Source organism: Ambystoma mexicanum, chromosome 14, assembly GCF_040938575.1.
Source record: "Ambystoma mexicanum isolate Mex_15411 chromosome 14, UKY_AmexF1_1, whole genome shotgun sequence".
Taxonomy (NCBI): Eukaryota; Metazoa; Chordata; class Amphibia; order Caudata; family Ambystomatidae; genus Ambystoma; species Ambystoma mexicanum.
Genome location: NC_090940.1, coordinates 618141879 through 618168486, shown reverse-complemented (window position 1 = coordinate 618168486; position 26608 = coordinate 618141879).

Genomic DNA, 26608 nt, shown 5'->3' with positions numbered 1-26608 from the left:
TGCGATAGAAATTCGCAAAGCCCAAGAAAGACTGTAGCGACTTGACGTTATGTGGAATTGGCCAATTCAAGACGGCCCTTACCTTGGAACGACTCATTCGAGCACCTAGATTGGTAATGTCGTAACCAAGGAATTCCACTTCCTGCGAATGAAAGACACATTTTTCGGCTTTCACATAAAGGTGGTTCTCCCTTAGTCTTTGTAGGACTGTAGAAACATGTCTGACGTGTTCCGATAGAGATGAGGAGTAAATCAAAATGTCGTCCAGATAGACAACCACAAATCGGTCCATGATGTCTCTGAATATATCATTCATGAAGAATTGAAATGTGGCGGGAGCATTGCACAGACCAAAAGGCATCACCAAATATTCGTAAAGACCATACCGTGTCTTAAAAGCGGTCTTCCATTCGTCGCCTTCACGAATGCGAACCAAATTGTATGCACCTCGCAAGTCCAGTTTGGTGAAGTAACTGGAAGTGCCTAACTGATCCAACAGCACGTTTATTAGTGGTAAGGGGTATTGGTTTTTGATGGTGATATCATTAAGTGCCCTGTAATCAATGCATGGTCTGAGGTCTCCCTCTTTCTTAGGAACAAAGAATAGAGGAGATGCAGCAGGAGATTGCGAGGGTCGTATAAAGCCCGTGGCTAGCGCCTTGTCAATGTATTCCTTTAACACGACATCTTCTTTAGGTGTTAAAGAATAAACACGGCCTGTAGGAATTTTGGCACCCGGAATCAGTTCGATAGGACAGTCGTACTGTCGATGAGGAGGTAATTGTTCTGCCTGGCCTTTATCAAAGACATCAGCATAATCAGCGTATTCGCATGGTATGATATTGTCGCATTGATGTACAACGCTGATAGTAGAATCCTCCACCACAGAGGCCAATATGTGTTGTTTATTTGACACCTCCTGACTGGTAAAGCAACGTTCGTTGCAATGAGTCGAAGGATATTGGAGCGATCCCGAAACCCAGTCAACAGTAGGATTGTGAAGGGTTAACCATGCAAGACCAAGTATGATCTCGTACTGCGGAGCAGCAATAACATCGAAGACGATTTCTTCTGAATGGTTATTTGATAACGTCATCCGAACAGGTACCGTCTCCTGGGTTACCATACCAGAAGTTAACACAGATCCGTCCACGGTATTCACCGTTTCCGGTTTTATTTTGTTTACTAGGGGTAAGGAACGGTTCTTGGCATAGGTGATGTCTATATAATTGCTGGTGGCTCCAGAATCAACCATGGCCTTGGAAACCACTTCTCGCTCATCACAATGTAACGTCACCTGAACTATTACAGGTGCATGTTTAGGAATGGTACTGGAGTCCGATGAAACACTCGACATAGGGACTCCTGCTAATGTCGAGTTTTGGCGTTTCCCGCACGCTTGACGGGTTTTTTAGGACATGTTGCCAATAAATGCTCGGAAGAACCACAATACATACATAAGTGGTTTTTTCTTCGGTTCTCCCGTTCTGCATTGGACAATCGGCCTCTCACGGCGCCTATTTGCATGGGTTCAGGGTCGTTAGAGATGACTGCTGGTGTCTCTGACCGCCCCGAGACTGGCATGAAGGGCTTTTTCTCTCCCTTTCGAGCATTCCTTCGGGCGTCGATTTGTAGAACCAAATCGAGCAGCTCTGGGAAACCCGTAGGAACCACAGGAACAGTAGATAAGGCGTCTTTCAGTTCTTCAGAAAGACCCTTGTAAAAAACAGCCGTTTTCTTGCTGTCAGGCCATTGGGTTTCCGCCGTCAGTTGATTGAACCGGGCGACGTAAGACATAAGGGGTTGGCTGCCTTGTTGTAGGTTAAGCAACTCTAAATCTGTGGCTTGAGTAGAGTAACGCATGTCAAAGACTTTACTCATAGCAGTCAAGAGATCGTCACAATCGTACAACAAAGGGCTATTAGTTTCCAACAAAGGGTTAGCCCAAGCAGCAGCCGTGCCCCCTAAATGGGAAAGCACGAAGGCTGCTTTCGTGGTTAGGTCAGGAAAAGATGTAGGACGGCAAAGGAAATGGAGTCGGCACTGGTTTACAAAGGTTCTGTAGGTTTTGGGATCACCCGTGAACCTTTCTGGAGGGGCCAAGGGAAACTGAGTGGGCATAACCACGTTAATAGTCTCCTGTGGGGGTGCCGTAGTCCCAGATCCGGATGCGGTAGCCATCGGCGCTTGTGTTCCCTGAGGACTACCATGTAGGGCGTCTTGCATAACGTCCATACGGTGCCGTAACATGTCCTGTGCAGTAACCATTTCGTTTCTCAAATCGTGGATCAACTGTGTCAAAACAGTTAAAGGATCCGTACCCTCCATGGCTTCTGATTCTGTCAGAATGCACCAAAGTATCAACTGAAAAGGATACGATATTCAAAAGGATACAGGAGGTAGGGTCTTCCGGATCCCTGTTCACCCGACTTGATAGTCGTGAAGTCAACAAAGACCTTCCAAATGATACAACCCTCTGGCTGATAAAACAGGCAGAGCGATGGATCACTGGAAAGGGCGTGGGTAAGGTAATCCAGCCTAGGACAAATTAAAGTATCATGAATAACTGCTCCAACCTGAGTATGATGAGTTAGATAATGACAGGAATGATCACACTGACCTGTATCTCTGGGTAGAACAATCCAGAAGCCTCTTGATGGATTTGAATTGAAGAACAAAACGACAGGGAAGGGAAAATTAGTAAGGGAGACTTATCCCGGACGGAACGAGGCTCACGCTAGATACGGGTTGAATTCACCACAGGATAGCGTCCAAAGTTCAGTTCAAAGTCACTTCCAATAATCCTTGAAAGGCTTCCTTCCCACTTAGGGATCAATCCTTCTGTTAATTCCACAGATGCAGGAGTTAGAAGAAAATAGCGTTTGAAGACTACGTGAGCGTGTGGATTTACACGCGGGCAGGAATCGCGCAGCCTGGGCCAGCCGCGTGTGAAGACAGCGTGCGCGTGTGGATTTACACGCGGGCAGGGTTCGCGCAGCCTTGGCCAGCCGCACTTGAAGACGAAGAGCGCGTGTGGATTTTACACGCGGGCAGGATTCACGCAGCCTGGGCCGGCCGCACTTGAAGACGAAGAGCGCGTGTGGATTTTACACGCGGGCAGGATTCACGCAGCCTGGGCCGGCCGCACTTGAAGACGAAGAGCGCGTGTGGATTTTACACGCGGGCAGGATTCACGCAGCCTTGGCCAGCCGCGTATGAAGACAAAGAGCGCGTGTGGATTTTACACGCGGGCAGGATTCACGCAGCCTTGGCCAGCCGCGTATGAAGACAAAGAGCGCGTGTGGATTTTACACGCGGGCAGGATTCACGCAGCCTTGGCCAGCCGCGTGTGAAGACAAGGAGCGCGTGTGGATTATCACGCGAAGGGATAGCTCCAGGAATCAGCGTGTGGCGGAACACACGCTATCGAAGGCCCAAAAGTAGCTGTAGGAATATACCAGGATGTAGATCAGAGGTTCAGCTACACGACGCCAATAGAGACGATCAGAAGCAGCGAGTGAAGTTTCTACGCTGCTTAAATACGTGATACCGTATTTCACGTGACGAAGCAAAAGTCACGTGAAGTTAGCGACGTGAAAAGTGTAAACGTCGTTTTCCCGGTAACGTATCGAATAGCCTCCATTTGGAGTAGAACGGTCTAGCTGTTCTACGAGCGTAGCGTCCAGCATGCATGACAATTGGAGGTTCGGTCATTGACAGTTGTGCACCAGTAGGGAGTTTTAATCTTAGAGTGTCAAAACATTTGGCAAAGGTGAACACCCTCCCTTTTTCGTAAGCATCTTTGTCACGTATGAATTTACGTTGTTTTCTCAACTTAATGTCATCCTCAAACATTTTGTAGCCCTTTTCCACAAAAAACTGTCCAAATGAGCAGCACTCCACAACAGGTGTTCCATTAATATAAAATACATGGAAAGCCAGTAGCAAACACTGCGACTTCGGTTGTAATGTGCAAAACAACCTTTATTTCATTTTGCAGCGTTTAAAAAAAGGAAAATTCTCCCAGTGAGAGTATTCAAGCCTGACGGCAGCCTGACGCGTTTCACCACTCCCTAGTGGCTTGTTCACAGTCACTCATCACCTGCAGGGAGTTAATATTTATAAAAAACCCACCCACCTCAGTGAAAGACAAAAAGAAGGTGACTTCTAAACCAAAGCTAACAGTAGTTAGCCATCTTGGCTTGGGCTGTTGGTTTGTGTAGCTGACAATGCAAAGCTATGTTTTTCAAATAAAGCATGACTTTAAAACCCTAGTGGTATGCATACAAATCATGGCGTTGCAGTATTATGTTTTGGGATGCACAGACATGTATAGTAACACAGTCGATTGGGAAAGAAAATGATAATTCTTAGACATCCATATCAACATTTTCAAAACGTAATGTTATCGAATTTGCAAGTATGTGAAAAAAGGCAGAGAAAAGTATACAATCTTCTCTTCTCTGTAAAATTACCTGGACAATGATAACATGTTCTTATATAATCTTGTAAAGACTATTCCTGAAGCGAGGTAGTTCTTATAAATACTTAACACCCACATAATTTGGATGTATGTACATGATAACGGTTTCATGTTACATAGTAGTTATTACAAGAGTGTAAAGTGCATAGTGCGTGTGTGCAAAAAAATGCGTTCTTATGATAAAAATACTTTCACAGTGAAAAGAGAAATAATGTCATATTATAAAATGCGCAGTGCAAATGTTTTGACATTTTCTAAAATACTTCAATATGTTAAAAAAGTTTATCTCTTGTATAATATAACGCTAAACACAAACATATCTAGCAATATCACATACTGATTATCTATCTCTAATAGTACCTTTACTATGGTAAATTTCTATATATGTTATTAATTGTGTATTAACCATGTCTTCAACATAGTGATGTTGCACGGTAGGTTAAAGAAAAGAAGGTGTTCTAAGATACCTAATGCAAACTCTAAATAAGGAATGCCACAATCCCTAATCAAGCCTATGTTCATAATCAAAAGACAATAAATAGTCTGACAGATATGTAGAAATTCCCTTATTCTAATACTATACTGCAATCAATGAGTCATAAAAAGAAAAGCCACGCTTATAACTTTCCACGACCAGTTCAGAATTTAGATCAAATTTCAAGTCACCCCAAAGAAAATACAAAATTAAAAGTGATAAGTAAAAAAGGAAAAAATAGAAACACACCAACAAATCAAACATATAAAGTTACAATATAAGGTTATACACATGTATGTGGGCTACTTGGGGTCTCATATCCTATTCAATGTAATGCTTATGTCCCCAGGAAGGTGTAAAGCTCCTCATCAATGTTATGGCCCAGAGGCGTCTTACTCTCAAAGTCTAAAATATATTTAGTCTCTTCTTGACGGAGTATTTTCTCATTATCTCCGCCTCTGGGACCAGGAATAACCTTATGTATGCCGAAGAACGTAAGATAAGCCGGGTCAGCATTATGCATTTCTGAAAAATGTTTGGCCATGGGGTATGAACAGTCCTTGTTAACAATGGCTCTCACATGTTGCAAAATACGTACTTTTAACTTGCATTTTGTACTTCCCACGTACCATTTTAGGCATGGGCACATCAAGGCGTATATATATATTGAGTATGTTGTAGATGACATTGTTGATTGGTATTTCAGTTAATAGCCATCACCCTGTGTGATCAGAAGTCGACGAGATAATAGTAGCTTTTGGTTTTTACTGATGAGAGTAATGACTCTGTTTTTCTTTCCTGAGGCTTCAAAATATTCACATAATTTATTGGGATTCTTTTTCAGCTTAATGGCCTCTTCACAAGATAGAAGAGTTTCTTGCAGGAATACAATGGACCTCATTCCGTGGTTGGAGGTAGTCATGGCGCTATTAGCGCCATGACTACCTCCAATACCGGTACCGAGTTCGCCCTCGTTCAATGGGGACTTACCGGTCTATTCCGACCGGTAAGTCCCCATTGAAAAAGCCATTCCCCATTCCCATTTCAGCCCCCATAGGGAAGTGTTACTCACCGCTCCGCAAGTAGGTCGGAAATTCAGGATTAGAAGACCTTGAAGACGATGGTAATACAGGAATTGACGTCAGCCTCCAATTTTCCAAGTCCCCTGAATACAATGATTCAAGCTTCCTCAAAGAGGGACTCTTTTCCACAATGTACTTCTCTGCTATTTCAATCTGAACAGGCAGAGGTGTCAATTGAATAAAAGAGGGTGGAGACCACACACCGCCAAACCAATGCTGAAAAGGAATACAAAGAGGATCAGCAGTGTTGAGTAGAGCTAATAATGTATTCAAACAACAGTAGTGGAGAAAAATATACGTAGATAAGGAATGGAATGGAGATTCCCCTGGAATGGGACTGTGCTACAAAGGAAAAGAGCCCAATTACAAGGAGATATATGATATGAGTGGATTCTATCTATAGGAAAATTAACCCCAAAACAACAGACCTGAATGGTAGGGATCTCAAGGATAAATGTAGTCCAGATGTAGAAAAACGGCAGGATAAAATAATAAACAGGGAAGTTCGTACAGGGTAATACCCCGGGTGGCACGAGGGTCGCACTAGAGCCGGGTTGGTGCAATCTCTGGAAAGTGTCACAATATGCACTTAGAAAACAGTTCAGAAGAATGATAATCCGTAAGATTCCAAATGTTCAGCGAAACTGGAAAGGTCCAAGAACTCCCAACAGCGATAGTAATTATGAGTGGAGCAGTAGCGAATAGGTGCGCGGACAGGCAATCAAAACAACAGGAAAAGCAAGTGTACCTTGGTGTGTATAGTAGGCACAGCCTCCGGAACAGTTGAGACGTCCCGAGATACTCCTTTACGAGTAATTGCAGGAAGGAGGTAGGAGCTGGGTGAACAATCCAGTCACGGACCGTGTTGATCCCAGGACAGATGAGCGTAATCAGGAAGAGAGAGAAGGCAGTCCAGGGACGGTCCGGGTCAGTATCATAGCGGTCGAGGAAACAATGCTGAATCAGGAGAGAGAACAATCCAGGAGTCAGGCGAGGGTCGAAACCAGGTAATCAATCAGGAAATGTGAGTAATACTTCACGAACACAAACGGACGTAACCGTGGTGGCGAGCAAAGCTCAATTAGCAGCAATGAGCCCACAGAAGCCGACAGTTTTATCCCGCAAGGCGGCGTGGCTTGCACACACGTTTCCTACGTGCAAGGTGTGTCAGCTGGCACGGACCATGCCGGAGCTTGTACAGGCACCATGGCAACCTGTAGCGGTTCCACAAGGAAGTCTGCGAATGTGACGCGCCTCGCAGCGGAACCATTTTCTGCCGAAGTGTAACAGAAGGGGGAAGGCGCTAAAAGCGGTACCGTAAAACCAGGCGTTAAGGAAGGGACCCGCTAAGGGACCTCGGAATAGGGCGCAAAGGGATTACCGGCACCAGTGTCCTTAACAGTGTCCGGTATCCCTTTGCGCCCACCTCGTAATTTTGCCCTATATCTCTATTCAATTCTTTTTTACATGGGATATGATGTGTTGTCGTTTAATCCAAGCATTCATCGTCTTGATGTCCAACAAAAATATTTTAACTGACATGTTTGCTTTAAGGAGGCTTGTGAATCCTCTGGTGAACAGCTGTAAGCCATCCCCCTTTATCCCACCAAACATCTGCCTGCCTACCATCCAAGAAGCTTAACTTCTAATTCCTCCAGAGACACTTGCAGACTTAGCTTCAACCTGCGTGGCCTCAGACAGAATGGTCAATTTAGCAAAACAGTCTTCTTGAGAACCTCTTCCAAGTGTAACCTTCTTTCTCTCCCAACATGCTTTGGATTTGCAATGCTCCTCTGATGGATTCAAACAAGAGTAAAATATGTGTCAGGATTTAGAAACCATTAAACTATGCTGTCCAGACTACAGCTGAGAAGAAGCAACAATTACTTGAAATTGTGCAACTACAATATTCAGACTTTTGTTATAGCAATGTGTGTGTTCCTGTCTGGTGATGCTATGTGTCAGCCAGCATGTATAGTTATATAGTGTGAATATGAACATGTCTATACAGTGATGCACTGTTGGGTTTTATGTTATTGCTGCACTTACATTGCTGCAATTGCTTCATTTTTTTAATAAATGGGGGCCAAGCCCCATATTCCCCCACCCTTTTAAAAAGAATATGTCATTCTATCTTACCCTTTGTTGCTCAATTACTGCTTGTTCCCTGAAAAAGAGCAAAACTGAAGCCAATGAACTAATGTAAGTGCACTGATGGAAACCCATGTAGGTGTATGTGCAGCAAGGCTGAGATATATGGCCAAAATAAGCACAAACCTGTTGTCATATCTCACGACCTCTACGCCCCTACCAGAACCAGCGTCACATGTCCATCACGCCCTTTCCGCCATTCAGTGTCTTATCGGACCGCTGTTAGCCCCTTCTATGCATGGTGGAAGCTGTTTGGAAAGTTGCCATGGCAACATGGTGCATCCATGAGACGCTCATTGACAACACGCGTTACAGAGCCTTTCGCTGTCACGTGATACGGAATGACGCGGCGTCACCTAGCCAGTTCTGTATCTCAGTCACCCATAAAGTACCGCTCATCCTGCGTCCGGGTGCTTCTGATTAGAGGTTACATTCCGTTCGTGGTTCTTGTTACAGATCACAGACTCCTTGTTGCTGCTTACCGTTACTGACCCTGCCCGTTTACTGGATTGCCCGCTGCCTCCGCCCACTGGTCTCATTATAGCTTGTCTCCCTTTGATCACGGCCTGTCCCCGGATTCCGTTTGCATTCTGTTTTCTATTGATTCTTGACCGCACGGAAACAACCACGGCCAGCTCTAGACTCCTCTGTATGTTTTCCCACATCATTGTATCGCACACCTCCGTGCCAGCAGTGAGATGTCTTCCGCAGTGTTCAGCTCTCCCATACTTGAGGAGGTCACCCTGATGGATTCTACTGTGTCATAGTTGCTTAGTCTGGGGTCATCTCAATTCTACAAAGCCTCCTCGTCTGCTATCTTCACCCCTTGTCTTTTCTGGATTCCACTTCTTACCCCTGAACGGTGTATAAGTGCACTTAATGCTCGGCTGCATTCTCCAGTGTGCACCAACCCGGCTCTAGTGCATCCCTCGTGCCGTTCGTGTGTAGTTCCTCACTAACATTTCCTTCCCTTCCTCGTTTTCTCTTCTCTGCACTACTCAATCCTGGACTCCTCGTTGGACTACTAGCTGCTGTCTAAGTAAGATACCAACCAGTCTTAGTTCTCTGTTACTTAGGAAGTAGGGGTGGGGGAAGGGTAGGGCTAAGTTCATTGGCCAGAATCCTTCCTAATACCTACCTTATCTTCTCTGGGAAGACCCCGAACAATGTGTTTCGAACGTCCTTACCAGCAGACCTGGATTCAACCACACCCAGGTCAGTAGACTCTCTTTACGGGACTACAATACCCTATCCTAGGACTCTACTGATCTGTACCTCCTCACTTGCTTTCAGCCTGGTGTTCCTGTGGTCATTGACCCTCGCCCTTTCAAATGATTTACTCCTCTAGCTTGTTCTGTTTATACAACTAGTGAGGTGTGTCATATGGAAGGTCTTTCTCTGATAGAGGAGACCTGGGCTCATCGGAGCTCAGGCTCTCTGCACAACCTGAGCAACCATCGAACCTCGCATCACCCTTGGTGAATACTCTGCTTGCCCATTACTCTGGATGGTGACAGCTTCCCTTGGTGAGTACTTTGCATTGACCGTGGCTTTGAAATGGTGACACCTGTACAGCAATGCTACTATACAGTTAGGCTGCCATTGGAGGACTATCTACATACCTGTACATTAATGTTCCATTGGGATGACTTGTTTGGAATGGGCACATATCTGTACTGCAAAGCACAGGTTTGTTTGTGTCACGGCTCGCTCCCTTCGCTCCCGTTCCCGTCACTTTGGGGCATGTTTTGTTTTTTTTCCCTACTGGACATTTCCTCCGAACCTTATGCTACAGTGCTGTGATGAATTGGGAGCGCTAAAACCTTATTTTCCATGTTACTTCCCTTCCGGCTCCATTCCAGGTTTTTGGCAGCCAGCATGCTACGTTAATCTAATGACTATGCTTCCCAGAATGCCTGGCTCACTGCCTCACCTCCTCCCTTGCAGGACAAGGTTGGGTGGAGGATAGGCAACACCTGTGGCTGCAGGTGCAGCAGGCGGCACACCTGAGGGGTGTGCTCATTAAGGAGCTTTAAAAGCCTCAGTTTACTTCAGTCCAGCGCTGGTCATTGTTGCAGTGTTCCTGTTGTGACTGGTCCCTTGTTCTTGGTTCCTAGTTTTTGTGCCTGGTTCCTAGTTCCTGTTTCTTGTTCCTCTGCCCTGGATTTCGAATTTATGTGCTTAATTGATTTCTGCTTTCTGGATTTCCCTTTCTGTCTTCCTCTGTCTGCAGGCAGCTTTTCTCTGTGCTTTACCCTTTGATGCTGCCCAATTTGCCTGTGTTCTCTGTTTCTTTGAAGCTGTCCTTTGCTACTGGAAAACTTGATACATTAGTCTTTCCCTTTATAGATTTAGCTTCCTGCCTTTTCTCCTTGGATGGGTGGGAAAGGTTTCCTTTTGTGACATCATTTTCCCTGCTCCTGATCCTTACTTTCTATTCAGATCCATTCCATGTTTTCCATTGCACTTTTGCATTTATTTCCCATTGATTATTAGGTGTGGGGTGCTGTTGTAACTAGTCCCAGTGTGAATGCCCTTTGTTTTCCTCACTATTCTATAATCACTATTCCTTCTTGCCCCTTGACTAGGGTCTTATGTATTTAGTTTCCTCCACCCATTGCTGTTATAGCCTTCTGGGTCCCTGTTTGATCTACTGGGTTCGTGGGTTTACTGACATTCAAGTGGTCTTTCCGGTCCTCGTGAGTACTGTTTCAAAGTTCCTTATTCAGTATCATCCAGAGTGTCAGCTCACAGATCCTGTCCTTGCTTGCCCTCTACGTGGACTTAGCGCTGTCAGTATCTGTAATAGCATAGTGGGTAAGGAGTTTGCCGACTTTCCTTTCAGTCATAAGGAAGTACTAAGTGCTTACCCCACATCCCTTTTCATATATTGGTATTATTGTTTCACTCTATTTGCACTCCTGGGTTTTAGTATACACGAGTCTTGGGTATTGTATGCACGTTGTTAGATTCAAAGTTGTTCACTGTGTGATTCCGTGCACATTTCCCTTGCCATATTCATTGCCTTCTTCCTTTCCTAACAGTTTGCATTTCTTGCACTTGTGGTTACAGCAATAATTACATCCCAGTGCAGCAAAGCTCAGTCTTAGATTGTGTTTCTATTGATAGGTTATTTTACATACCTTTGGCTTTCACTCAAGCAAGACCTATTGTGATAGACTGTTCTACAGTAGGTAAGCCCTTTTGAATACATGGTAGGTGTGAGTTCTGTATCATCAGGGACCTAACCCCATCCAATCCAGCAATATCCCTACTTGTTAACCTATAACCCACAACCCCAAACACTCTCTGGTTTTGCTGCCTGGGGTGGTCTTCCGCTTCTATCTCATTCTCTCCCTATCAACATGGCCTACTTGCATCTGTCCTTCATAGAGTCTTTTTACTCCAGGCCCACCCTGTTGAGAGCTGCTCCATTGACACCCTGTTCTTTGAATAAGCACTACACTCAGCCCACACAGTGACTTCCTTCTCCAACTTTAGCAGCACATGAAGGAGAGATCCATGGGCACAGCGCATCATTTCCATCTGGACCAAAACAGGAAGTGGTCTCCATGTTTCAGAATTGGAGCTTTATTTAGCCTGTTTCTTCTCTCAGGCATCTTCTAAGTGTCTATTTACAGAGGTTGCAGGGACTCTTTGCCATGTTTTTCCAGCATATCCAAGTGCCTCACTGTTTTGTTCAGAAATGTCATGGTATTATTAAATGCATTTACTTCCCCGGTTCTGCTTAGTGGTCACAAGCTGAGCGCTATGATTCAGCTCAGAGGAAGATCATGGTTGTGAAGAAGTACAAGGGTAGACTTCACTTTATTACCCACGTGTTATGCCCCGGGCCTGTCACCTCTGCGGTCCCGGGCGTGTCACCATTGTGGCCCAGGGTTACTCACTTGGACAGTGTACCCAGGCTGGAAGATGCGAAATAGGGGGACTGGCTAGCAGGATGGTGGTGGAGGGCTGCGTTCCAGACCCCAAGTCAGAGGCAGGCATCTGGGTGGTATGCCATACTGGGCGATGCCATGACTTCCTATAGTGCGAATTTGCAGAGGCCTGGACACTGCCTCCTCGCGCCTGAGCTTTGCGCACATGGTCTTTCATTGACATGCAACGACGCCCGTTGCAATGGGCGAATTGCGGGAGCAGCGGCCTATTTAAACCCAGCTTACCCTGGTGCGGACGTGTCTTAATGCGCTCCGTACATTCACCCTGTTTTGCTATTGATTGTCTGCATTCTGGAACTGCCCTTACTTACCTCTGCTTCCTACCTGCCCTCTCTCTATATTCCTACCCCGTTACTCTGTGCTTTCTCTTTTTGCTCTACCCAGTGTGAGGGGTCAGAAATGAGAGGCAGACTGTGAGAAACCAGAAGGTGTCTCACTAGTCCCCGGGGATCTGTCATCCAGGTGGCCAGGACACGGCCATAGCTTTTGGATCCAGTTCCTGGGGGTGGACCAGTGCAGGAGGATCACCTGGGTGAGGGGTCTTCGGGGAGTGGGAGTGGGACACCAGATGGTGAGACATGGTATCCACTTTCCTGTAACAACTTTACACATTTATGAACTCTACCCCCCCCCCCCATCTTTTACAACACAAACACTTTCATACGGACAGCCCGCTATTGCAGAAAACAGACTAACACCCAATACAATGACGTATCCCAATACAATGATCAGGCGAGGACAGGCAAGTTGAACTGCTGATGAGTGATTGAACTTTAAAAGCAAGATACAATACATTTGACAGAGTGGTCCAGCACCGTGTGGCTGCTCAATGGAATGTCTCTGTAAGGGATTCAACAGAGAAGTGGCAAAAGGGAAAGTGAGAAAAAGGGTATTTCCAGAAGAGAACGAGTAATTGTGAATCGAAGTGGTCCTGCGACGGGTCAAGCAAAATGTTGAATTAAAGAAAGTTTGGAAAAGTAGATGAATTCGGTCTGAGCCCGGCCGAGGGAGACCAAATGAAGGTTTTATATTTAAGTGGGTCAAAGCCCAGGGGAGGGAAGCCGGGGTGAACAGTAAATCATCCGAAAAGTTGTACATGTGAAATCCTAAGAAGAAAGAAACTTTAATGTTTATTGTGTTGCATCAGGCCCACTAAAATAAGAGACTTTGGCACAGAAGAACCTGACATTGAGATTTTGAACTGCTTTCTCGTGCTAGAGAAGCCAGAGAGTGTGCTAAACACGAGTGTGCCACATTGACCCATTCTGAAAACGTGGGGAAGGGAAGCCAACAGCTTGAATATTCTGACATATCATTTTGTGAACACTTTTCTTTTGTGTCACATTGTTTCCCACACTATTTGTATTTAGAGGTAAGGATTGGCAAGAGGTTTATTAGTAAAGGCCCTTTTAGTTTGACAAGACACCAATAGGACTGTGTTATTATTATTTGATGGTCGTAGCTTGCTCCCATCTGTAGATTTAGGTTTAAATAGGCGTTTATCGTACCCTTGTGGAAGTTCAATAAGCACCCTTGAACTGTGATCACGTGTGTCTGTCTTGCTGTTGATACCATGCCTTCCTTACAAGTTCAAACAAAGAATAACCAAGTTCGTAAGAACAATCCCTCCTCTTGACGCATTCACAGTTCTTGAGGAAATTGCTCTCTTCCCTAGACTCGACTAGGACTCTGTTATTATTATTTGATGGTCGTATCTTGCTCCCATCTTTAGATTTAGGACTGTATAGGCGTTTTTCAAACTCAATTGAAGTTCAATGAACACCTTTGAACTGTGATCAGTTGTGTCTGTTTTTCTGTTTGATGCCATGCCTTCTTACAGGACACAAAGTTGTAATGTTTTCAACATTAGACATTTTATTAAAATTTAAAAAAGGGTTTGGATAAAGGTCTTTCTGTCCATCCTAAAGAGAGTTTTCCTGCCTAGGAAATTAGAACTACAGATTAGTCTATCTGTGTCTCGTCGTTAAAATTAAGCAAACTGTCCTTGTGTCCAAAATGTACCTGACCCTCACACTGAAAAAGAACAACAAAAGACTTGTACAGATCTTGCCTTTCAACTTCTTCATTATTGTCCAATTGCTTATGACAACTTTTACTCCAGTTTATCCCATATCGACATCTCATATATGGAGACTTGTGTAAATTCTGTCTTTCTATATCACTTGGTTGATATTCAAAACAAGTTTCTAATTGTCCATACGCCTATCGGTTTGCCCCAGGGTTTCCAATACTTGTGGGGAGACTCACCTGTGTTCGTGGATGTTTTCCGTCGTATGGCTGCAGTGAAGTCCTTGCTTCAGGAAAGCGTTTCCCGCTCTACAGATCCTTTTCCATTTCTCCCGTTGGCTTTTCATTCACCCGCTGGTGGAACTATTGCTCTTCAATGCCACTGTGTCCCCGACAGCCTCTCCACTGCTGCCAGCTACCCAGTGGTCCTCCTGCGGTACCTGTTGTGCATATCCCGGTCTCTTGCCTTTCCAGTAGGAAGCGTAGGCCTCCTTCAGCACAGTCTGCTCTCGGTGTTTGCCTTCGGCTCTGCTTCCCGCTTCGCCCACTCTGCAACTCCGTTCTCCAACTTCACTTTTGACTTGAAGAAGTACACCATCTTTATTTATTTATTTTATTTTTGCATTTATAGCGGTGCACCAAAACCTCAGGTATCAGGGCGCTAGTTACAGTAAGTACGAGGAGACCGATTTCATACAGGTACATAAAAGACAAAGTTAGGGTAATGCATAGTCCAACACAGCCACACCTCATGGTGTGGGGGGCCAACCTTAGACATATACAAGAAAGTCAAAGTTAGGGTAATGCGTAGTCCAACACAGCCATGCCGCATGGTGTGGGGGGCCAACGTAAGATATACAGGCACAAGAAAGTCAAAGTTAGGGTAATGCATAGTCCAACACAGCCACACCTCATGGTATGGGGACTACATTAACCATGCAGGCACATGAAAGTCAAAGTTAGGGTAATGCATAGTCCAACACAGCCATGCCTCATGGTACGGGGGCTACGTTAAGCATACAGGCACTTGAAAGTCAAAGTTAGGGTAATGTAAAGTCCAACACAGCCACACCTCATGGTACGGGAGGCTACATTAGGCATACAGGCACATGAAAGTTAAAGTTAGGGCAATGCATAGACCAACACAGCCACGCCTCATGGTACAGGGCTACGTTAAGCATACAGGCACTTGAAAGTCAAAGTTAGGGTAATGTATAGACCAAGACACCCACGCCTCATGGTACGGGACTACATTAAGCATACAGGCACTTGAAAGTTAAAGTTAGGGTAATGCATAGTACAACACAGCCAAGCCTCATGGTACGAGGGCTACATTAGGCATACAGGCACATGAAAGTCAAAGTTAGGGTAATGCATAGACCGACACAGCCATGCCTCATGGTACAGGGGATACGTTAAGCATACAGGCACTTGAAAGTTAAAGTTAGGGTAATGCATAGTCCAACACAGCCAAGCCTCATGGTACGAGGACTACATTAGGCATACAGGCACATGAAAGTCAAAGTTAGGGTAATGCATAGTCCAACACAGCCAAGCCTCATGGTACGAGGGCTACATTAGGCATACAGGTACATGAAAGTCAAAGTTAGGGTAATGCATAGACCGACACAGCCATGCCTCATGGTACAGGGGATACGTTAAGCATACAGGCACTTGAAAGTCAAAGTTAGGGTAATGCATAATCCAACACAGCCACGCCTCATGGTACGGGGGGTTACATTAGGCATACAGGCACATGAAAGTCAAAGTTAGGGTAATGCATAGACCAACACAGCCACACCTCATGGTACGGGCCTACGTTAAGCATACAGGCATTTGAAAGTCAAAGTTAGGGTAATGCATAGACCAACTCACCCACGCCTCATGGTACGGGGCTACGTTAAGCATACAGGCACTTGAAAGTTAAAGTTAGGGTAATGCATAGACCAACACAGCCACGCCTCATGGTACAGGGCTACGTTAAGCATACAGGCACTTGAAAGTCAAAGTTAGGGTAATGCATACACCAAGACACCCAAGCCTCATGGTACGGGACTACGTTAAGCATACAGGCACTTGAAAGTTAAAGTTAGGGTAATGCATAGTACAACACAGCCAAGCCTCATGGTACGAGGGCTACATTAGGCATACAGGCACATGAAAGTCAAAGTTAGGGTAATGCATAGACCGACACAGCCATGCCTCATGGTACAGGGGATATGTTAAGCATGCTGGCACTTGAAAGTTAAAGTTAGGGTAATGCATAGTCCAACACAGCCAAGCCTCATGGTACGAGGGCTACATTAGGCATACAGGCACATGAAAGTCAAAGTTAGGGTAATGCATAGTCCAACACTGCCAAGCCTCATGGTACGAGGGCTACATTAGGCATACAGGCACATGAAAGTCAAAGTTAGGGTAATGCATAGACCGACACAGCCATGCCTCATGGTACAGGGGATACGTTAAGCATACAGGCACTTGAAAGTCAACGTTAGGGTAATGCATAGTCCAACACAGCCACGCCTCATGGTACAGGGGGTTACATTAGGCATACAGGCACATGAAAGTCAAAGTTAGGGTAATGCATAGACCAACACAGCCACGCCTCATGGTACAGGGCTACGTTAAGCATACAGGCACTTGAAAGTCACAGTTAGGGTAATGCATAGACCAAGACACCCACGCCTCATGGTACGGGACTACGTTAAGCATACAGGCACTTGAAAGTTAAAGTTAGGGTAATGCATAGTCCAACACAGCCAGGCCTCATGGTACGAGGGCTACATTAGGCATACTGGCACATGAAAGTCAAAGTTAGGGTAATGCATAGACCGACACAGCCATGCCTCATGGTACAGGGGATACGTTAAGCATACAGGCACTTGAAAGTTAAAGTTAGGATAATGCATAGTCCAACACAGCCAAGCCTCATGGTACGAGGACTACATTAGGCATACAGGCACATGAAAGTCAAAGTTAGGGTAATGCATAGACCGACACAGCCATGCCTCATGGTACGGGGATAACATTAGGCATACAGGCACATGAAAGTCAAAGTTAGGGTAATGCATAGACCGGCACAGCCATGCCTCATGGTACAGGGGATACGTTAAGCATACAGGGACTTGAAAGTTAAAGTTAGGGTAATGCATAGTCCAACACAGCCAAGCCTCATGGTACGAGGGCTACATTAGGCATACAGGCACATGAAAGTAAAAGTTAGGGTAATGCATAGACCGACACAGCCATGCCTCATGGTACAGGGGATACGTTAAGAAGACAGGCACTTGAAAGTCAAAGTTAGGGTAATGCATAGACCAACACAGCCACACCTCATGGTACCTAGGCTACATTAAGTATACAGGCACTTGAAAGTCAAAGTCAGGGTAATGCATAGTCCATCACAGCCATGCCTCATGGTACAGGGGCTACATTAGGCATACAGGCACATGAAAGTCAAAGTTAGGGTAATGCATAGTCCAACACAGCCAAGCCTCATGGTACGAGGGCTACATTAGGCATACAGGCACATGAAAGTAAAAGTTAGGGTAATGCATAGACCGACACAGCCATGCCTCATGGTACAGGGGATACGTTAAGCATACATGCACTTGAAAGTTAAAGTTAGGGTAATGCATAGTCCAACACAGCCAAGCCTCATGGTACGAGGGCTACATTAGGCATACAGGCACATGAAAGTAAAAGTTAGGGTAATCCATAGACCAACACAGCCACACCTCATGGTACCTGGGGCTACATTAAGTATACAGGCACTTGAAAGTCAAAGTCAGGGTAATGTATAGTCCATCACAGCCATGCCTCATGGTACAGGGGCTACATTAGGCATACAGGCACATGAAAGTCAAAGTTAGGGTAATGCATAGTCCAACACAGCCACGCCTCATGGTAGAGGGGCTATATCAGATTGTGTATATTGTGCATGGACAAGTCCGTCATTTGCAAGAAGGCAAACCAGTATGCAATTGGGAAGGCAAAGGAGGGATGGATTTTATCCAGAAAAAAGCCTCAAGGACTCAGGGGCTACATCTGGCAACTAATCTGTAAGTAGGGCGATATGAGGCACACAGAACAGATCGTGAAACAGGAGGGGGTAACCTCCTTACCTAATCGTGATGAGAATGCGGAGGAGAGAGTAAGCTGGCATTGCCTTTTCGTCCATAGCCAGACAGGGGCCTTTGCGTGACCCTTCGTGCCGGGGGCCGGCATTCGCCTTCCGGCTCCCAATTGGACAATCAGAGGGCGGGCAGGGCAGTGGTTCTCAGCACTCCGGTGCTTCAGGGGACAAAGACGCCATGGTGGAAGGTGTCGGGCTGCAGGCACCAAGAAGAGTATGGGCAGGCCGGAATGGAGGCTGACGCATGCCTTCAGCCATGTGAGCTGGCAGTAGGGTGCAGCCTCAGAAATGGTAAAGCCAGCAGGGTAAGTGGGATTAGGAGCAGCGCTCTTCGCCACACTCAGTGATGTAAAGCAGCATAACACCACAAGCCCAACAGGGTTTACCTTGACTTCTGTGTGATGGTTTTCAGTCCGCTCTGCCTCGTGGAGCCGAAAGCCAGTTCCTAGGATGGTCGGAACGAGATTGAGTCCGTGTGGGGCCAGACAGGGCAGACAGGGGTCTTTGTGCGGACGTTCGTGTCAGGTGCCGGCATTCGCACAGATGCAAACGCCCCGCACAGATAATTTACATCACAACTAGTCTGCACTAGCTTGATGTTTCTTTTAATCCACATTAACTCCTTCTCCCTCTTCCTCGTCTCAGTACTTGTGGTTTTATGGGCGTTTCAGTCCCTAGGATTATTGTGCTTTTAAAGTTTTTTGCTTTGCTTTGGATTTTTGTTTAAATCAAAACCATCAGATACAGGAGGTGTTATAAATGTGTTATGTACATCGAGGTGTGAATGGTATCCTGTGTAGGGTGTTTGGCAAGAAGGGGATTTAGAGTTTTACCACTGGAAGGGTTTGTATAATGACAACATGCCCTCAGGAATGTAGGAATTATAGGGTCTTCCTCACATGGAATGGAAGAATATTGCATCTCTCCTGATGGGGTCACCACATCTCCTCGACAGCCATCTCCTCCCATGAGATCCTCTCACATAATACCACTTCCAGGGTCAGGATCAGGTAATGGCTGCCGTCCCCTGGCCACATGGGAGGAGATCGTAGGCTGGGGATCAGTGATGACTCCACAAGATTCTTCACACCAGCCTATGTTTGCTTTGGGGGCTGCCTGCTGCTGATCTCCATACTTTGTTCCATCCTGCCTTGAGGCTGTCTCCTGCTGGCCTTTTGTGACTGCCTCCTTGTGTTTCATCTACAACATCTACACAGCTGTTACCAGTTATCCTGGACAACGCCTTGCACTGTCTCTACGCCACGGTATTCCGGGAACAGCTGCCTCATGGCATAGGGAGTCAGTCTCCAGATACCTGTTCTGTTTACCGCATCCCAGAGGGGGGCTCGGGCTTCAGCCCCCATGCCACTGGAGGACAAGAGACAAACTAGAAGCAAAGTACCACAAACCCGGATTTAACATGATAAGGTACTTGACACCATGTCAAAAATGTGGTGTGAGAAATGGCTTTGGGGATACCACATGCTTAATCCAAAAATAAGCCAACGGTGGTCACATTCATGTAATTTGGTTGAAAAGTGATGTGGTTTAACAAATTTGGCAGTGACGATTGGGGTGGGGCAGACCTCATTTAGTGTTTTCCATGGTGGGGCATACAAGCTTCTAACCTATTTGTAGAAGCTAAGGTAACATCTATTTATTTTTTGTGTTTTGTAAAGCATTGGAGTTGTCACTTTGCAGCCATTTCTGTTTGATGTTGGTGGGACAAGGTGCATAAAAGGTAGATGTGAGGGGTCAGAAATGAGAGGCGGACACAAAGTGGTAGTGTTTTCAACATCAGACATCTTTATTAAAATAAAAAGGGTTGGGTAAAGGCTTATCTGTCTCTATCCTAAACAGAGTTTCCCTTCCTAGGAAACTAAAACTAAAGATCAGTCTGTGTCTCGTCGTCAACATTATATACACTGTCCTTGTGTCCAAAACATTAATCTGACCCTCACACTAAAAGTGAACAACTGAGGTTATAGGGAAAGTGTCTCTGGTGTAGGTTTGTTAAAAACAAATACATACATTCAACAAAAATGGCAAAAGTGTCTCTTTCAATAATGACTCATTAAAGATGACAAACATGTCTCTTTCAAACAACCACTTCCTAAGGATAGCAAAAATGTCTCCTTTAAGCAACCACTTCCTTAAGGATGGTGAAAGTGTGTCTTTTAAAACAATCATTTCTTACGGAGAACTTCCGGGTATACTCCCCTGCCAGGAAGCCTTTAGTAGGTCTATCAGATCAGCTGGTATACTCTCCTGCCAGCTATCTTCCCACAATGCCAACTTATTTATTTAACTTCAACTTCTCTGGTGTTTGATCTGCTAGGACTTCTTTTCATCTGATTGTTATAGATCACCTGGTATACTCTTCTGCCAGGTATCTGCCCACAATGTCCTCTGTGTATTTTAAATGGAATACATAGTATCCCCCCCTGCCAGGAATCCCTTTCTGGGGCGTACAGATACCCTGGTATGTTATTCCACCAGGTATCCTCTTCCCAATGCTTACTGCCTGATGTGCTTCTTTCACAAGGGCTTCTTTTTAATGTTCTCATTGTCTTTCAGTATAGCTTAGTTGTTTTCCTTCATTGTAGGTACTCTTTTGGCTTGCGGTACTACTTGTTCCAACTTTCCCCACATCGACATCTCATATTTATTTATTTATTTTTACATTTATGATGCACACGAAGCCTTTAGGCATCAAGGCGCATCTTACATAGAAAGAGCAGACAAAGCAGACAGGTAGCAGGATTCCCCTCCCCCTCTACGGCAACTATCACCAAGAATCAGAGAAGCTACATTCTATCTACCACATCATTCAAAAGTGAATGGCCACAAACTTTCTTTGTCTAAATTATGACAAAACCGAGCTGCTCATTGTCGTCACACCCACTGTGCTCTGCAACCTCAGCCAGGAATACACAGCCTTCACCATCAACGGCAACTGCATCACTGTCTCCCAATCAGTAAAAACCCTGGGAGTCTACCTTGATGCCTCCCTCTTTCTCTCACACCAAGTCAACGTTGTCTCTTCCTCAGTTGCCCACACCTCCAAATGTATTTATGTCTGCAAACCCTCCCTGTTGGCAGACAGCACCCTCACCATTGCCTGTGCCATCATAGGCTCTAGACTCTACTACTGTAATGCCCTGTTTGCTGGCACAGCCAAGAAAATGATTCATAAATTGCAAGTGATTCAAAATAACACTCTGCGCTCTGCATTAAACATGCCTCAACAGGAGCACATTAGCTCTGCCAGAGGAAAGGCGCACTGGCTCCCGATACATGAAAGTATTGTATCCAAAACACTGTCAATCACCCATAGGTGCCTTTCCAAGAATGGACCCCACCTATCTCACTCAGAAATTCAAGAGAGCCTCCTCTACAAGACCGTTCAGAAAGGCCTATGCAAACAAGCTCATCCAACCCAATTTAAGACTGGCAACCGGCTCGAGCTTCCCAGTCATTGCGGCCAAACTATGGAACTCACTTCCCCCAACACTAAGAGACGAACAATCATATTGGGTTTTAAGGAAACATTTAAAAACTCAGCTTTTCATGTAATGCACCAGCTGTAACACTGTCTTCTATATAGGGACTTGTTCAAGTTTGTCTTTTAACTCCTTCAATAGCATTCATTGGCTTTTGGCAATACTTGCTCAAACCTTCCCAATGTTGACATCTCATACATGAGTATTTGGGCAAATTCTGTCTTTGTTTTCTATTTGGTCGGTATTCAAAATAAGTTCTTAATGGCTCACATGCCTGTCAGTATACCCCGGGGTCCCCAACATCTCTGGGCAGACTCACTGGTTTCTGGCAGTGCCTCCGACCCATGGCACGCTGATATGGTGAAGCGCTCACCTCTGGATGGCGTTTTCCGCTCTGCAGACCTTCTCTCAGCTCTTCTGCTGGCTATGCGTTTGTCCCCCGTTAAGCCTGCTGCTTCTGGACTTGACAGCGCTGCTGGTAGCTTGGCTGTTGCTGTCGGTTCCTCAGCGGTCCTCTTACGGCGCCTGCTGTGTCTTGTGTGGCCTTGTACCTCTCTGGTAAGTACTGCTTGCAAGCGGCAGCCAGAGAACACCTGCTCTCACCAGCACGGTCCGTTCCCGTGCTTCTGCCTTCTCCCATGGTTCTGCTTCCTTCTTCCGTTCGGCTTCTCTCTCTCTTGCACATGCGGACACCATTTTTAAATGTCCTGCACAGGTGGATCTCATTAGAACAACTAGCCTGCATATTCAGCTTAGTGTTTCTTTTTATCCATTTGAACTCCTTCTTCCACTTCCTTGTCTCAGTAGTTGAGGCTTTATGGGAGTTGGAGTCCACAAGAATTATAGGACCTTTAATGTGATTTTGTTTGGGATTTTTGGTCAGCACAACAACATCAGAGACAGGACGTGTTATGTGTGTTTTATGTACATATGAGGTGTAAATTGTATTCTTTCTAGACATTCTGGCAGGAAGGGCTTTAGGGTTTTGCAACTGGAGGGATTTGTATAGTTACAACATGCCATCAGGAATTTAGGAACTATAGGTTCTGCTTCATTTGGAAGGGAAGAAGACCACGTCTCTCCTGATGGGGTGACCACATCTCACCCCATGCGATCCTCCCTCATATATCCAAACCCAGGGTCAGGATCAGGTAGCGGCTGCCGTCCCCTGGCCACATGGGAGATCTCTAGCTGGGGTTCAGTGATGACTCCACAGGATTCATCACATAGAGCACACATCTGACGATGCAGTTTACGCCCTGGGGAACCATCAGATGAGCTCTAACCTGACCTCAGAAGCTGATCAGTGGTGATCCTAGGGCAAGGTAGGCCTGCTAGACCTTGCAGTGTTCCAACAGCAAGAGGTGGCAGATGGTCATGGAAGGGGGACCCTGTGTGCAAAGCGGGAAACCAGGGTGTAATGCCTGAGGGATCAATAGCACGCGACAAACTTGACGTTCTATATTAATTTTATTTTAAACACACAAAGGGTTTAGGATTGGCTCATGAGAATGGAAACCGTAGACGATTACGTCCCTAACAGTCAACATGGCCCTCAGCCCTTCACTCTCTCCCTTAGATCTAGTCTCAGTCTCTGGGATTTGATAGTGCCCCAAACACATACTTTTTGTTTGTGTATTGTTTCTTGGCTGGTGCCCCCCCACCTTTCTTATCCTACATTAGAGAGGTGATGGAAGAAGCCGGTAACCTACGCAAACCACACACTCCACCAGTACCTGAGTCCACAGGCCAGAGGAACCACCTGGTCTTAAGTCCGTTCACCAGGTGCAGAGATAACTCACAGGGACCTGGCCTAAACGGAAGGAGGGCGGAAGCTAAGGGAGCACAGACAGAGAGCAGGAAAGCAATCCAGGAGATACAAACAAAAAGGCAGATCCAAGAGAACAATTCAAGGGGGGAAACCAGGTGCGCTCCAAATAATGTGTGCAAAAACTGGGAATCCAGGTGAGAAATCCGAGATGCGACGTGGTCACGTGTTTGTTAGTTTTGGCTTTCAGTTGAGCCTTTCATATCTTTTTGGATGGCAACATACGTGGGCTTGGTGGTAATACCTGCCATCAGTACGAACGGGCATGCAAATGAAGGAATTCTAGGGGTTTTCTCTGCATTACTTGTGTCCGATCACTTTAGTATTCAATAACTCTTGGCCTATTGGCTAGAAACAATATATTAATGTATTTGATGTTTGGCTAGAAGGCATCCCTACTTCAAGCCCTCCTCTGGAGATCTTGGGCGGGGGAGGGGTGCGTGTCATATCTATGGAATTCTCCTTCCCCTACACCTTGTGTCTAGGGCTTCCTGTGCCGCCTGAAGTGCTGTCTGTCATTTAATGGACATAGAACATACGCTGTCCTGCCCGTAACCCGTACAGTGTGAGCTGGGATTGCTCACACACATCATGGCGTCAACGGGTGCGAGTCATCTGTAGATTCTATTCCTCACACCCCACTCAGACTCCGACGCCTACCTCCTAGTAGGGTTTTTGGAGGTTCTGTATCTGAAGATTAGGTCTCTCATACTTTTGACAAGCCCCAACTCCTTGTACACCGGCATGGTGCTATGTGGCGGAGTGCAGCTCACAGTGTGGTCCCAGATACCCCAGACATGCCTAATCCACTGTGACCTTAGGTGGGCACAGCATACCGTCATGACATTACGTGCTACTGTAGATGCTTTCTCTCATACCTTGGACACCCATTCCACTATAATCTGCACCCTACATGCTGTCTCGCTGGGGTGCATTCCTGGACATGACCCATTTCCAGCTCCCTAACATGGTGCTAGGCATTTATCTGATCCCTGGACATATTGCATATGTATCTGCATCCCTGTGTTTTATATGGGGGATTCTGTGTTGCTGGAGGGCTCTGCTTCATGTCCCAACTAAGTGACAGATTCCTCACTCTAGCAAGTTGTTCGGCCATACATAAAACTGCACATCGCTACACAGAAGTAGTAACTGAGTCACCAAAGTAGGGGGTGGGAGGGAACTAAAGGGACTTTCCAGTGAGTGCTATCAGCCTTGCGGTCTGCTGGCACGTGCGTCAAGTGTGTCTAGACCGCAGTCCCCCACCAACCACCAACCTCAAGAGGGGCCCCAGGTTCCTCTTTTGCCCGGAAGTCCTCCCACCACAAACCAATGTTTATATTTGGGTTTTAGATTTGTTTGCTGTATTGGTGCCATGTAAGAGTTTAGCTTCTGCCAAGTTTGCAAAAATAGGGCATCGTCAGCAGCTCTTCAACCATGGAAGAAAGAGACATTAAGGGTGATTGAAAATATAAGAAGACCTACTCGTGATGGTCCATTTGAGAACATCACAAATGGCCTCCAATCACATATGGGTGCCAAAACCTCTGTAAAGCGCTCTGTTGCTTCTCGAAGCGAGGCCCATGCTCAATAAATTCCATCATAATATTAATAATAACAATATTAAAAAGGGGCGGGGCCATGGTCGGTAGTAAATTCAGTTCAGAGCACCTCTTCTTCCTCATTAGACCTCTCAAATCTTCAAGAAAAATTACAGTAAATATCCGGGTCATTTCAGGGCAACTCCAGAGAAACCATGGATTACCAGGGTATTCCAATGATGTCATATCATATGAAATGTATGAAGTGGGACACTATGCCTTGGATAGGGCCCAAGGCTAAGGACTGCCTCCAAAGATAACTAGAGCTGTGAGTGTTTTAAAGTGAACACGATTCTGTACCACACAAACAGTTGGCAGGAGGGAATTCCAAAGCTAAAGGGCTGAGTCCCAAATATCTTTTATCTTGCTTTAAGAATAGCAAAAAGGTATTGGTTTGATGGGCACATACCATGATATGGACCATAGTAGTGAATAGTAGGCAGTTCCGCACAGGTTGCTAATGAAAATGATTAAGGCAAAGTATTCTAGCAGCCATGTTCTGGATTCTTTGATGTTTTTTCATAGCATATTTGGGAAGTCCAGAATGTGCAGAATTGCAATGGTATATGTGTTTATTATATATATATATATATATATATATATATATATATATATATATATATATATATATAGGAAAAAGAGGAAAGATGAACCGCACTCTCCGCGGCCGATTAGAAGGCCATGGTCATAGAAAAAAGAAGCACAGCTCACAGCAAAATGTATGTCTGAAAGTTATTTAATATGTCATACAAAAAAAGGACATCAATAAAAAATACGGCTGGAAGGCAGTAGAAAAAACTGAGGCAGGACGCCCCTAAGCGCGACCCACACACAACGCGTTTCACACTCAACTGAGTGCTTGATCACGTGAGGAAACAAAGGACCTGAGCACATTAGTAGTTGGATAGAGGCAGTCCTTTTGCTATTTCAATGGAACTAAAGGGTGCTTGGAGAGATGGAATGGGTGGCGGCCATGATGGAATAGAAAGGCAAGAATGGCCGGCAATGTAAATAATTGAGCGCAATGATGGAAAGGGAACTGGAAACCAGTTAAAACAAAGTATCCAGACATATTGGCCAGAACACCCATTCCATAGCACCCAGACCCATAGTTTCATAATTCCACCGATGTGATTTGCAATATTAAAACACAATTTGAAGATCAAAAAATGTACACAGTTGGATGAATGAAGTTAACCCCCACAATTGGAAAAACAAACAAAACCCATCTATGAGGATGGACCAGACCATAACGTAACCCCATATTCCAGGGAAAACATATCCAAATATGTATGTCGTGGCTGGACATGGTAAAGGTTTTCTAATACCAACAGAACGAAGTAAAGTGCAAGTGCAAGCG